Below are 15,835 nucleotides of genomic sequence, written 5' to 3'. Positions count from 1 at the left end.
CAGAATACATTTCTTATTTTTCAGATTCATTTCACTGCACTAGTGCACAAATTTAAGAATGAAATACTAAAATCGACCATATGACCTTGAGCAGAGAGCGAGAACTAAAAGATGCAATAAAGAAATGCCTTAAAATAATACCCTACCCTCAGTATCCTCTGATCAACTTATTTCAGTAATAGAGTTGATGCTGTTGTTATTTTATTGTTGTGGCTATTATTATCCTTTAAATATGAAAGTCAGTGAACTGAACATTTAAAAAAAGTGTCACATATACCACTGTTTGCTGCTAATGGTTTATATGTGTGTCTGCCAGGGTCCTAGGTATCAACCAAGTATCTTCTTATTAAAATATATGATGTTCCAAGTAGCACAAGATTTTTTTACAGTTCCGTTGGTATTATTGCAGGAAGCTGCAATTTCTTGATGTGTTTTGTGAAATTCTTGGACATGGTACCAAGTCCCTGGTGACAATAGGTATCATGGTTACAGATTTCATCCATAATCATGTAGTTTTGATGGCCAGGTCACGATATTTCACAATTTTTTCCAATTCTTTTTCTTTGACTCCAGCATCTCCTGGTACAGAGATATCAATACACTGTACCTCTTCAGCCTTGACAACCATGATATCTGGCATGTTGTGTACCAATTTTGTTCAGTTTGTTTTTGGTATGCATTTAACAGATTTCCCACATCTGGATGGAGTTTGATACTAATAAACATTATGTGACAAAACAAAGCCAACAAATTTATAGAAGCATTTAGTGGAGGAGTTAAAAATATGAAGGTTTGGTAACTTTTTCTGCAGTCATCAAATCCTGCTTTAGTTGTTGCACCCACTTAAAATAGAAAAAGTGGCGGTGGTAGATAGATACAGTTGATAGATCAATAGATCGATAGATTGATAATAGGTAGATGGATAGATGGGTGGGTAGATGGATGGTTGGGTAGATAGGTAGACAGACGGATAGATAGATAGATAGATATATATATAGAGAGAGAGAGAGAGAGACAGACAGACAGACAGACAGACAGATAGATAATGGATGGATGATGGATAGATGGGTGGGTAGGTGAGTAATGAACAGGTAGGTAGGTAGGTAGATAGATAGATAGATAGATAGATAGATAGATAGATAGATATATTTAGAGAGAGAGAGAGAGAGAGAGATGATTGATTGATAGATAGATAGATAGATAGATAGATAGATAGATAGATAGATAGATAGATAGATAGATAGATAGATTTCCAAATTGAAAAATGGTTTTGTTCTTAGCCTGTCAACTTAAAAAAAATATTTCTTTATTTTGCCAATAACTCAAGGTCACATTGAGCAATGACACTTGAAATAGGGATTAAAACCCATTGGGGTGAATTCAAAGAAGAGCAACAGTGATGCTCAGGAGACAGAAATGAAATCATATGAGGCATAAAACAGGCATAGGAAATCTTATGAGGCTGAGAACACATTTAAACTAGAAAAAAAAGGAGACAAAAAAGGCTTTTTGTACCTCAAAGGGGTGTCACATAGTCCTTTTGTGTATTGTCTATTGTGTAGTTGGTCAAAGATTTATTTTTTTAAGTACAGAAAATCAGATTATCATTGAATGTTAGGAATTGTTTGGGGATAGTTATTTTTGACTGAAGTTATCCAGCTGGTTTCCCTGGCTAAGGCAGAACTTGGACTCATGGTCTTTTGCTAAGTTAATGTTGGATTTATATATGATAAGTTATCATTGATAACATATGGCAGAGAAGAATACTGTATATATTTAACTAGTAGCTGGATACTCATGCTTCGCCACAAAACTGAACTCCTTAGCATGGAGTAGAATGTCTAAACTCCCAGCCCACAGCCCAGATGAGTCATGTGCTGGCCACGTCGACTGGTAGTTGAAACAGAGTTCTTTTCAGGTGGGGAGGGAGAGTAGAACATCTAACTCCTTAGCATCAGAGTATGTTAATAATAAGAAATAACTAATGATCTGATGGTCATTTTGAAAAATCCTTTCTTAGGGAGCACCTAGAAGCCAAGAGAAACATAAGTGCCAAATTTCAAATTTGTAGGCTTTATAGTTCTGGAGATTTTGTGATGATGCATGAGTGGTATTATACAGATTCTAGCACTGAGGAGCTGCCCACTGCCAGCACTACCAGTATGCTCCCGGCAGCTGGTGTGGGCGCGTATGGGCATCTGATGCGGGTGCGCATCCCTGGCATGAGATTCAGCTTTTGCGCATCCCCGGTGTGAGATTTTTGGCAATTTTCATCGATTTCTTTGCTTCCGTGCATACAAAAAAGCAAAAAAAGCCCCCAAATTGCTGAAATCTCACACATCTGAGTGTCCTCATGTGAGATTTCTCTTACTGCGCATGTTCAACAGCCAAATCTCATGCGAGGTGCACAGGGGTACGGTGAGAGCATGGAGCTGCGCACGCATCACCATTTTTACTAACTAATCATCAATCCCAGTCATACCGACTGCAGCCCATTACGGGATTCTAGTGTTTAGAATCCAAAATAATAATAATAATAATAATAATAATAATAATAATAATAATAATAATAATAATAATTTATTGGATTTGTATGCCGCCCCTCTCCGTAGACTCGGGGTGGCTAACAACAATGATAAAAGCAACATGTAACAATCCAATAATAAAAACAACTAAAAACCCTTATTATAAAGCCAAACATACACAAACATACCATGCATAACTTGTAATGGCCTAGGGGGAAGGAATATCTCAATTCCCCCATGCCTGGCGGTATAAATGAGCCCTGAGTACCTTGTTTAGTGTTTACCTGAACACTTTGCGGTGTTTAACTTGTAAACAACTTCTTCAGTCTCTATGATCCTGTGAACCTTACTCAAAATAATATGAGGGGTGGGGAGTGAAAGGTTAACAAAATTCTTTGGGATAAGATAATAAGTGTTGCTTTATACATAACATTAGAAAGGAGAGTAGAATTTTATTATTATTTAGATTAGCTTGGATCACTTTCTACTGAAGACTTTTGAACTGTGTCAAGATTTCCATTTTACTGAATTCTTGAATATTGAACAGAATTTGTTTTTCATTTGTCTAAAATAGTAAATTAGATATAGTGTGTCATGCTGCAACATGTCAGAATAAAAAAGGATCAGACTCTGAAATAACTACTTTACTTGAGAGTCATCTCAGTTCATCAGCACTCAAATTATTATAGATCTGTTTGATAAGTGTACTAAAAACACGAGACTGGCTGTATTATTGCATTGCTTTGTAGTATTCCAGCAAATAGAATTACTTAACAGAATTACTATTGAGCAGTACCACATATATCTGTTTCAATAACAGTCTGTGCCTTGTCTTTTTTGTACTTTACATCTTTTACCCTATTAACAAGATAAAAAAGTCATACAATTGTTCTTTTTCTTCTACATGCAATATAGAGCAATAAATTGCACACAGCTTTAATGAGATGCAACAAATCAAGTTTTGGGAATTAATCGTTTTTCATAAGATATGAAATGTTGTATTATAAGCTTCTGTTATTTTCCACTGCATAAGCAAAGCCTTTAAAATATGTCTTTCCTGCTATTGGATCCTACCATTGCAAATTCATCCCTATTTATATTGAGTATGATAGGATGTGATACAGCCCGGAAATTGCTATGATTATTATCATATGGTTCAGCAGTTGGTTGCTCCCAATTTGGACTGGTTCTTAGAAATGGTAGCACCAGTGGCAGGAGGGTCCACCCACCCATGCGCAAAAGCATTGCACAAGCACCTGAGCATGCACATGAACCAATGGCAACATTATTTACAACCCACTGATATGACTGTCATAGCTTTGAGGCTTCAGATACTTTGTCTGTCAGGCCAAAGCCATCATTTTGAGTTAGAGACTTTTAATTAAATTAATTTTTAAAAATTTATTCAATTTTTATGCCGCCCTTCTCCTTAGACTCAGGGTGGCTTACAACATCTTAGCAATAGCACTCTTTTTAACAGAGCCAGCATATTGCCCCCACAATCCAGGTCCTCATTTTACCCACCTTGGCAGGATAGAAGGCTGAGTCAACCTTGAGCCGGTGATGAGATTTGAACAGCTGACCTACAGATCTACAGTCAGCTTCACTGGCCTGCAGTACAACACTCTACCTTGTGGCCTGCCACAAGTAGAAAAGTACTGTGGGTATTGGGGAGGGTTTTTTGCATGACAGGGAAAGATGCTTGCCACAACATATTATTTCCAGAGATTCAAGGTCATTCTTTGTTCAGCACTATCCGGAAGTAAAGGGGAGGATCATGGATGTTGAGGGAACCGGAGTGGTCCATGTGATGAACTTGTGGGTGTGGGGATGAACCATAACCTGGGTGGAGAACTGTAGGAAAACTTAGTATCTGGTTGACTACAGTTCGTAACCAACATGACTCTTAATAAATTGGAACTTGGAAGAAGGCCAAGTTTATTACTCTGATGTTATTTGGAATGCTGCCATGCCTTGGATTGACTATTCTTTGGTGCAACACTGCACTGATTTTGCACTGATTTTGCAATGTCCAAATTATCTTTCAGGGGGGCAAAATACCATCGCCGAATTGTGTCTATTGGGCCAAACAAACAAACAATCCAACCTAGAGTGCCAAAGTACAGCCTGTAATGAAGATTTTGCTGACTGTGACAAATGAAACCAAATCTAGACAACACATTTCATTGGTGGAATGACATGCCTTATGAATTTGTGGAGGAACTTAAAAACTAAAAATTTTATTAAAGTAGAGATTAGAAACATAGAAGATTGACGGCAGAAAAAGACCTCGTGGTCCATCTAGTCTGCCCTTATACTATTTCCTGTATTTTATCTTAGGATGGATATATGTTTATCACAGGCATGTATAAATTCAGTTTCTGTGGATTTACCAACCACATCTGCTGGAAGTTTGTTCCAAGCATCTACTACTCTTCCAGTAAAACAATATTTTCTCATGTTGCTTCTGATCTTTTCCCCAGCTAACCTCAGATTGGGCCCTCTTGTTCTTGGGTTCACTTTCCTATTAAAAACACTTCCCTCCTGAACCTTATTTAACCCTTTAACATATTTAAATGTTTTGATCATGTCCCCCGTTTCCCTTCTATCCTCCAGACTATACAGATTGAGTTCATCAAGTCTTTCCTGATAAGTTTTATGCTTAAGACCTTCCACTGTTCTTGTAGCTTGTCTTTGGACCCAGTGTTCCCTCTAATTTTTTTTGGGGGGTGGGTGGAAAAGTATAGTGTCTGAGCGGCAGTCCCTTCGGGACTGGGCGGCACTCCTTCCCTCTCACCCTTTCCCTCTTGGCTTCTGGGCAGGTTTGAAAAACTCTGAGTTGATGATGATTTTTAAGTGAGCCATTGCTCACTGCTCAGCTTAGAGGGAACTATGTTTGGACCTGTTCAATTTTGTCAATATCTTTTTGTAGGTGAGGTCTCCAGAACTGAACACAGTATTCCAAATGGGGTCTCACCAGTGCTCTGTATAGCGGGATCACAATTTCCCTCTTTCTGCTTGTTATACCTCTAGCTATGCAGCCAAGCATCCTACTTGCTTTTCCTACCGCCTGACTGCTTAGACAATTGTTTGTCTGAAATGGCATAGGTTTTCCTGACTGAGCTGGGGTTTGAGGACCTCCAAGGTCCCTTCTATCTTCATTATTCTATTTATAATATTTTAGATTTCACATGTCACATTTTCCATTTTTACCTCTTGTTTTTTTTTAATCAAAATGCGATGTGAATGTGTCATATAAATAACTATCTATTTGTATTAGATCTAAGAGTGAATAAATCCTGCATCTCACTTGGACCTTTTTCACATGCTGTGGATTAACAGGCCAAAAAAACAAAGCAAAGCAGAAGGCTTATTCAAACAAAGGCTATGCTCCTATTCACCCTCAGGAGACACAATTTTATCTATATTGCTTAAACTTTCCCAAGGGCAGAAGGAAACTTTTACTTATTTTTTTTCTTCCAGTATTGTGGGGAGTCAAGTGCTTTATATAATTACTCTCTTTAGTTTTCTTTAACTTAGTAATAATTTCTGTGCTGTTTTGCAACTTCCCTGGCTTCATGGCTTGAAAGCTAGAAAAAGTCCATATTTATATATCTTTACCAAATATAGGAAAATCAATGGGAAAAAAATATTAATATATGGGAATGCTGGTATATGCAATATTAGGTAATATGTGATTTGCTGCAAGGAAGGGATGGGGGAATGAACATTTGTCCCTAAAAGTCTACCCACTTTATTACAATATATGGAAACGGGAGGTGGTTATGTCAGGAGAAACATAAATATAAGTTGAATGCAGGGCTAAAATAGTATGTCATATAAAAAGTAATAGGGTCATGAATGGATGCAGAATGACCAAGGGTGGAATACAAACATTGAATTACCAGAACAAAAGAAGTTTATCAAGGTTGTTCTGGTACAAGTTCAACTTTTCCCAGTCAGATAACTCAGCACAATGAGATATCACAGATCATTTTATTACAGGAATTCTCACAATAACTCACAGTTATGATGCGATTCTTCTGCAGTATAATCTTTCCCATTGTGCAGGTAAAAAGAGGTTGAATTGACCCAGGCTCTAGGTGTAGCATCTACATGCTGGCTGGATTAGTGAGTGAAGACAAAGACCCTCTGGAATGTTCTCTCTAATTACCCCTCATCCTGAGTCAGAGCCAATAGGAATACACAAATGTGGTCATATGTAAAACTACATTACCCAGAGTGCAATTTTCACTACATTTCCCCCTAATGCAATATCTTAAAGAAACATGCCTAAATACAGTCCAACTATCTCTGTCTCTGGGGACAGCACAAAGGTGATTTGGTAATCTAGAGCCGGGATCCCCAACCTTGGCAACTTTATCAATTGTGGACGTCAAGTTGAAGTCCACCAGTCTTAAAGTTGCCATGGTTGGAGACCCCTGCTCTAACAGCAATATTTCTCAACCATGGCCACTTTAAGATTCATGCTTTCCAACCTGGATTCATTTACTCTGTGCAAGCCAGAGTAAAGAGTAGAATATAAAATTCCTTTGAATAAGCAAACTTGATTGTCAAATACACATCACTGTCTAAGTGGTTCTGAAGGTTGACAAAGTATTATACACTTTAAAGAAAATAGCAATAATGACAGGTATTAACAATAATCAATGAAGGTCAGCCGCTACCTTCAAATTATTACCATATATCTTATATTTTTGTTTATTATATCCAGTAAGGAAGAGTTACAGAAATGAACCGCAACATAATAATCCATTGGTGTGCATTCCTTCAACTATTTGCAGTGAAATGAAAGCTACGTGTTTCGAACATTTATTCAAATTTACCCATGCAAAAAAAAAAATCAATTCACAGATAAAAATGGAATATGTATGTTTACATTTAAACTTTCTATTTTGAACACTGAGTCTTTCGAGCACTAAAAGCTTTTTCTTTTAAAAAAATAGATTTCCCCTCCTCTTCCTCTTAAAACTGCTTTGAAAGGCAGTAAAATAAAATATTGGAAACAATCTAACTCTTAACAAATTGTGTCGAGATTTGTTTCATAGAACAAAAGTTCTTAAGCAAGAGTTTATATTACTGTTATGCTTCGCTGGTAGTAACACTGGGACTTCAACCTGCATAACTACAGTGATTAATTAAAGGTCTCGTTCAGGATGAGTGAACATCATTATTGCCCTTAAATAGGAAAGGCAGATAACCACTGCTGATTATTCCTCAATTCCCAGTCCCATTTGCTAAAGGCCACAGAATGCTGAAGTAGGTTGTCTAATTTCCATAAAAGTAGGAGAGAGGCCACAAATAGCACAATCAGTAAACACACACACACACACACACACACACATACACACATACGCACACCAACACATAGACATACAAGTGAGGTGGAGATACAGGATTGCTTTGAAGATTAGAATGTCCCGCAGTCGCAAAGAACTGGAATTAGCAATAATCTTTATTGCCAGTAGTGTCTCTAGACAAATGTTGAAATTATAGTGGTAGTACAGTTGTAGAGCAGAGTTTGCATCAACAGGAGCAGAGTGGGTTAGGATTAAAAAAAACCTGGTATTCCACAGTAATATATAGACCACAGCATGAGGGTGGGGAGAATGATAACATACATATGGAAAGCAATATTTGTAATATTAGTTCAATATTTGTTATTTAAATTCAAATCAATAAAATTTAGGCTTAACATTAGGCTAAAGGGTTTTCCTTGCACCAAATGAGTCATCTGGTCTTGGAATAGATGAAATTGTATGTTCAGATGAGGCACAGCAGCACAATGGATCGTCCATAGCCAATGGCCATAGAACAGTGATGGCGAATCTATGGCATGGGTGCCACTGGTGGCACACAGAGCCATGTCTGCTGGCATGCGAGCTGTTGTCCTAGCTCAGCTCCAATGTGCATGTGTGTTCTGGCTAGCTGATTTTTGGCTTGCACAGAGGCTCTAGGAAGGCGTTTTTGGCTTCCAGAGATCCTCCAGGAGGGATGGGGAAGGGCCTTTTTACCCTCCCCCAGCTCCAGAGAAGCCTTTGGAGCCTGGGGTGGATAAACACGAGCCTACTGGGCCTACCAAAAGTTGTGAAACAGGCCATTTCCAGCCTCCAGAGGGCCTCCGGGTTATGGGGGAAGCTGTTTTCGCCCTCCCCAGGCATTGAATTATGGGTGTGGGCACTCCTGTATGTGCAATAGCACTCACACACACTCTTTCGGCACCCGAAATCACTGCTGTAGAATATAGGTTTGCAATCAACAAATTCCCCATCACTACTCCCCATATCTCTGGGGAAATAGTCTTTAATTACATGTTAAAGTATAAGCCCTTGTGCTTATGTGTTGGATTGTTCAGGAATATCGAAGACCAAAGTATTAGTCTATATTGCTTTTTAAGTGTGGTGTTTTCTCTGGCATTTTGGCTGATTCAACTTTTGTTTAAAAATAACTTTTTAATAATTTATAAATTGATAAGGAGATAATTTATAATAAGACAAACTATTTCTCTGGTGAATCTCCAGAGTCCAACTGGTCCTTCAGAGTCCTTCATGGCATCGGACCAGAATATCTCCGGGACTGCCTTCTGCCACACGAATCCCAGCGACCAGTTAGGTCCCACAGAGTTGGCCTTCTCTGGGTCCCATCGACTAAGCAATGTCATTTGGTGGGACCCAGGAGAAGAGCCTTCTCTGTGGCGGCCCCGACCCTCTGGAACCAGCTCCCCCCAGATATCAGAGTTGCCCCCACCCTCCTTGCCTTTCGCAAGCTCCTTAAAACCCACCTCTGTCGTCAGGCATGGGGGAATTGAAATTTCCCTTCCCCCTAGGCTTATAGAATTTATACATGGTATGCTTGTATGTATGAGTGGTTCTTTAAATTGGGGTTTTTTAGATTATTTTTAATATTAGATTTGTTTTCATTGTCTTTTCATTGTTGTTAGCCACCCCGAGTCTTTGGAGAGGGGTTGCATACAAATACAATAAATAAATAAATAAACGAATGAATGAATGAATGAATGAATGAATGAATGAATGAATGAATGAATGAATGAATAAATAAATAAATAAATAAATAAATAAATAAATAAATAAATAAATAAACTGAAATTTATCTGTATTTAATGGCATATTTTAACCTGTATGTCAGATTCCCTTATGGTATGATAGTAAGCAAAATGCTGGATGATAGATACAAAATACCAGATTGATATTGATTCAATACTTTCTATCAAGCTACAGGCCCATGAATTCTCGGAAACTTTTGCAGTAATATTAAGAGGTGAAATTAGTCCTTCGATTATCTCATCCCTGTATAAATTGTTAAGATAGAATGGGCTTCATTTTTCTCCCCCAGCAATCCAGAAGGTATTGAAAAGCATTTACCACTTAGAATCTCACCATCCAATTTGCATTTCTTCGTCAGAAATCAGACACTAGCAAAAACTATTATTCGTTTAAACAAATGCTACTACAGGATATGATTATGAGAAAGTACTGAAAGACTCTCTCGGTTACTTTATAAAACCCAATGATTTTTTTTTCCAGGGCATTCTTCAAAATTACTTCTCCTTGGTCCTGAAGTCACAACATCTCTGCAGCCTCCGGAATTATCTATCCCAAGGTAGTTTCTACCAGGCGTTTTTAATGCTGTCTCTTACTGTTTTTATTAACTTGATGTTTGATGGAGGAGGACACTATATCTTTATTCCATTTTAGTCTGGTGAATCAAAGAAGAAACTCCAAAGTATTTCAGGACTAAACAGATCTGAAATTCTGGAAAATTTCCATCCTAGCCTTTTTCTGGGGGGAGGGAGTAGGGGAGCTGCCGTAGAGTCAATGTTTTATTTATATATTTATTTATTTTTATTTATACTTTGTGTTGAAGGGGAAACTGTGGGTTTTCTAGTCCAACCTCCTGCTAGTGCAGGAAACCCTTCATCATCCCAAACATATGGCAATTCAGTTTCCTCTTGAAGGTCTCCAGTATTGGAGCGTTCACAACCTCTCACCATCAGAAAGTTCTTCCTTATTTCCTGGTTGAATCTCTCCTTGGTCAGCTTCCATCCGTTGCTCCTTGTTGGCCCTCTGGTGCTTTGGAAAACAGTTTGACGCCCTCCTCACTATAGCAGCCCCTCAAGTATTTGTAGACTACTATCATGTCCCCCCTGGAACTCCTCTTCACTAGACTATCCATGGCCAGTTCCTGCAACTTAACTTGTATGTTTTTGTTTCCAGTCCCTTTATCATTCCTGGTTGCACTCTTCTCTACTTGGTATTCCACAGTAATATATAGACCACAGTATGAGGGTGGGGAGAATGATAACATACGTATGGAAAGCAATATTTGTAATATTAGTTCAATATTTGTAATTTAAATTCAAATCAATAAAATTTAGGCTTAACATTAGGCTAAAGGGTTTTCCTTGCGCCAAATGAGTCACCTGGTTTTGGAATAGATGAAATTGTATGTTCAGATGAGGTACAGCATCATCCATAGCCAATGGCCATAGAACAGTGATGACAAACCTATGGCATGGGTGCCACTTGCTCCTTGTTGACCCTCTGGTGCTTTGGAAAACAGTTTGACGCCCTCCTCACTATAGCAGCCCCTCAAGTATTTGTAGACTACTATCATGTCCCCCCCTGGAACTCCTCTTCACTAGACTATCCATGCCCAGTTCCTGCAACTTAACTTGTATGTTTTTGTTTCCAGTCCCTTTATCATTCCTGGTTGCCCTCTTCTCTACTTTTTCAAGAGTTTCAATGTATTTTTTGTAGTGTGGAGCCCAAAACTGAATGCAGTACTCTAGGTGTGGTCTGACAAGGACATTATAAAGTGGTATTAGTGCCTCCTTAGTCCTAGATTGTATCCCTATGTTGATGCAGCTGAAGATTGTGTTGGACTTTTTAATCACCGCTGCACATTGCTGGCTCACGTTTAGTTGGTAGTCTTCCAAGATTCCTAGGTCTCTCTCACAGTCACTTTGTATGTATGCTTATTTTTTTTATTTCATATAGCAAATTTAGAGACTGCCCATCTTGTCCATAAAATGGGATTATGATTCCTGGTGATTACCTGCACTAGTCCCTGAAGACCTTTTGGCAAAATTTCAGTAGTGGTTTCCTGTTGCTGTCGTCTCCTTCCAAGAGTTGAGGGAGAGAGACTGATTCAAGATCATCCAGATGCTTTTGCACCAGAGGTGGGTTCCCTCAGGTTCCCCCAAGTTCTACAAAACCGGTAACAAACCGCTGGTGATGTCACAGTGATGTCACAGAACGGGTTCCATCAGTGCTGGTCCGTGGATGCCGCCATCTTTTTTTTGGGGGGGGGGTGTTCATGTTTTCTTATTTTTTTTTACTGCACATGTGCAGAAACCAAGTTTCCAGCCCTGCGCATGCGCCACCATCTTGTTTTTGCCTCTTTTTTAAAGGAAAAAATGGAGAATTTTCAGGATTGCATATGCACACATATCCGTACCCATGGGGCACATCTATGAGGCACATCCATGAGGTACATTCCCGACATAGTTCCCTCTAAGCTGAGCAGTGAGCAATCGCTCACTTAAAATTCATCCTCAACTCAGAGTTTTCGAAACCTGCCCAGAAGCCGAGAGGGAAAGAGTGAGAGGGAAGGAGAGAGAGAGGAAGAGAGGAAGAGAGAGAAACAGATAGAAAAAAGAGAGGAAGGAAAAGAGAAAGAAAAAGAATGGGAGTAAGGAAGAGAGAAAGAAAATCAAAATCTAGTTTGAAACTAACTCAACTATTTAAGTGGCATTTTGATATTGATAGAGTTGCCCTAGTATGAGCTCACTGTTATAGACACACAGTAGTATTTTATTTTGAAATTCTCTGAGGCAAAACAGGGTTGTTTGTTTGTTTGTTTGTTTGTTTGTTTGTTTGTTTGTTTATCTATCTATCTATCTATCTATCTATTTATTTATTTATTTATTTATTTATTTATTTATCTATTTATTTATTTATTTATTTATTTATTTATTTATTTAATATTTCTGTGCCGCCCAGTCCCGAAGGGACTGCCGCTCAGACACTATACTTTTCCGCCACCCCCCCAAAAAAATTAGAGGGAACACTGATTCCCGAGGAACGTCCATGTGGTATAGGAGGAAGCGAACCGGTGGTTAGGTAAGTTAGAACCCACCCCTGATTTATAGCTAAGGTGGGACTACAAGTCATGGTTTCCCTGATTGTAGCCTGATGCCTTAACCACAACTTCGAACTGACCCTTAATCACAAGTATTTTAGGATTAAAGTATTGCCAAGGTAAAACTCTGCCTCCTTCACAATGCAATTTGCTGGGGTTGGAATTAATTATGTTTTAAAGAATAAAAATCAATCCTTCCTTGGCAGGACTTACTGAATCTGTATCAGTTTGACATATACTTATTCAGTCTGTATTCTACTTCCACGGCAATGTAAAAATTGATTAAATATTGCCACAAACAATGTTAAGGTAAACAATATCAGTGATCATAATTTTATAGCATTAGCATTATTGAGCAAATATAATCCTAAAATGTGCACTAGGGACATCGTTGAGCAAAATTGAGAGAAACACGAAATCTCAAGGATAACACTATTCCAACTGTGCACTAAATTCATTCAATTCAATTCTGTTCACTTTATTTTTCAACCTTAATCCTATTGTCCTGTTTCGGTAACAATTTACTTAAAGGAAACCTGTATGACATTTCCATGACATATGCACGGTTGTTGTTGGTTAATAAGTGCACATTGTGTTAATAAGTGCACATAAGTGCATATTTCCTAATCTGTTTCCAGTCACAATTCAAAGTGTTGGTAATGACCTATAAAGCCCTACATGGCATCGGACCAGAATACCTCCGGAACCATCTTCTGCCGCACGAATCCCAGCGACCAATTAGGTCCCACAGAGTTGGCCTTCTCTAGGTCCCATTGACTAAACAATGTCGGTTGGCGGGCCCCAGGAGGAGAGCCTTCTCTGTGGTGGCCCCGGCCCTTTGGAATCAGCTCCCCCCAGAGATTAGAACCACCCCCACCCTCCTTGCCTTTTGTAAATTGCTAAAGACCCACCTGTCGCCAGGCATGGGGGAACTAAGATATCCCCAGGCATATATAGTTTATTCATGGAATGATTGTGTTGCATGGTTTTAATGTTGGGTTTTAAATGTTTTTTAATATTAGATTTGTTATACTGTGTTATTTTGTTGTGAGCCGCTCTGAGTCCACGGATAGGGGCGGCATACAAATCTAATATATTAATAATAATAATAATAATAATAATAATAATAATAATAATAATAATAATATATTAATTTCAAACATTTATCTCAAAATTGAAATAGACATGGGTGTTAGGGTCAAGGAAGGGAATTGAGATGTGCATTTAAATATTATGACTTAAATACAGACATTGGATGCCTTACCACTAGTTCATAATATTGGCATTTGCTTGAATCATATTTCACCATTCCACCATCTAAATCAGCAGAAAAATCAAAGTTTGCATCATTTCAGTGTGGACAAAATAAAATAATAGAACCCCTCTCGTTTTCAAGGCAAACTGGCTTGCTAAATTTATTAGATTAACACATTACATACTTAATACTCCTATTCAGGTAATAATACTGTGGAACCCACCTTAGTTTGTTGACAATCAGTTGTGTATGGCTATGGCACTACTGCAGTGGTCTCTAAATGGGGCTAACTTTGAAGAGGGTTTGAAAACTGAAAATAGTGCAAAATTTAACTGTGCAAGCAGTCACGGGCCTGCCAAGGCATGCCCATGTTTCTCCAACACTTCATGGTCTGCATTGGTTGCTGATTGGTTTTCAGATACAATTCAAAGTGTTGGTAATGACTTATAAAGCCCTTCATGGCATCGGGCCAGATTACCCGAGGGACCGGCTTCTGCCATATGAGTCTCAGCAACTGGTGGGGTCCCACAGAGTCGGCCTTCTCCAGAGTCAGCCTTCTGGTGGGGTGTAGGGGAAGAGCCTTCTCTGTGGGGGGCCTGGCCCACTTGAATCATCTCTCCCCGGAGATTCATACTGGCCCCACCCTCCTAGCCTGCCACAAGAGTCTTAAGACTCATTTATGCCGCCAGGCCTGGGGTCATTAGACACTGTCCCCTGGCCGACAAATGTTATGTATGTTATCGTCTAAGTGGGTATGATTGATTTTTAATACAATTGGGGATTTTATAATAGTTTATTTGGTTTTAAATCATTTGGATTTAGGCTGCTGTATTGCAGCAGAGGCGGAGTAACGACATGGACACAAAGAGCTGGATTTAAAATGGGTCATTTTTATTAATTAAATTTGCATAATTTATTCATTAAATTAGCATAAATTTAGCTAAACCCTAACAAGGACTCGCAGGGTCAAACAATTGCTTCCGGGGCGGAAAATGACGTCAGAAAAACTTCCGGGGCAACTTATGGGCGTAGCTCCATGCTGATCCAGGTGAAGGGCCCCGCCCTCACCTGGATCTCTGCCATGCACCTGCATGTGGGAGGTCTCGCTGTCTAAACCCCTATAAGGGGATAGAAATGGGCAGGGCCCAAAGACGGGTTTCCCCCAAATGGTCAGATCGAGCTAAAGGCACCATGACCTTTGGAGAGAACCTGTCAATCATCCCCAAAGATGCCCAACGGAGAACACGCAGTTGCTAAACACCACCCAGTTTTCCGCCCCTAACCTGCCTACCCAAATGACCAAAGGTAAGCCAATTAGCCTAAACAGAGGTCACCACAGTGTGGAATAGGCGAAAAAACAGTCGCAGAAAATACCGAGACCGCCAAAAATTCCTATTCGGCCCCCCTAAGGGCGACCCACAGTGGCACACTGAAAGATAGGGAGAGCGGGTGGGTGTTGGCTGCTCGTCGTCGGGGCAAAAAGGAGGCCCAAAGCCTGCGCAGCCCCTTTTATAGGGCTGGCTGGCTCCGCCCCCCTGACGACATCATCGGCAATAGCCGATGAACCCAAAATGGCTGGGATCGCGCAAAATCTCGCGAGATCCCGCCTTTCCAAGATGGCGGCTGCACCGAGGGCCGTGTCTCCCTGGCCCTGCAGCAAATCCGGGCCGGGGAGTCAGTCACCGGCTGGGCATTCTAGTGTTTCTTTTTTTATAAGTTGTAAGCCGCCCAGAGTCCTCATAGAAATCCAATAAATAAATAAGTTAAATAAATAAAAGTTTAGCATTAACTTCTTCAGTTGTGCCTAACAAGCAATTGGCAACTTAGGCAGTTTTTGAAATGCAAGTCCTGTACAATCTCATGCTATAATAGC

The sequence above is a fragment of the Erythrolamprus reginae genome, chromosome 9, assembly GCF_031021105.1.
Source record: "Erythrolamprus reginae isolate rEryReg1 chromosome 9, rEryReg1.hap1, whole genome shotgun sequence".
NCBI lineage: Eukaryota > Metazoa > Chordata > Lepidosauria > Squamata > Dipsadidae > Erythrolamprus > Erythrolamprus reginae.
Note: the sequence above shows the minus strand (reverse complement) of the source record.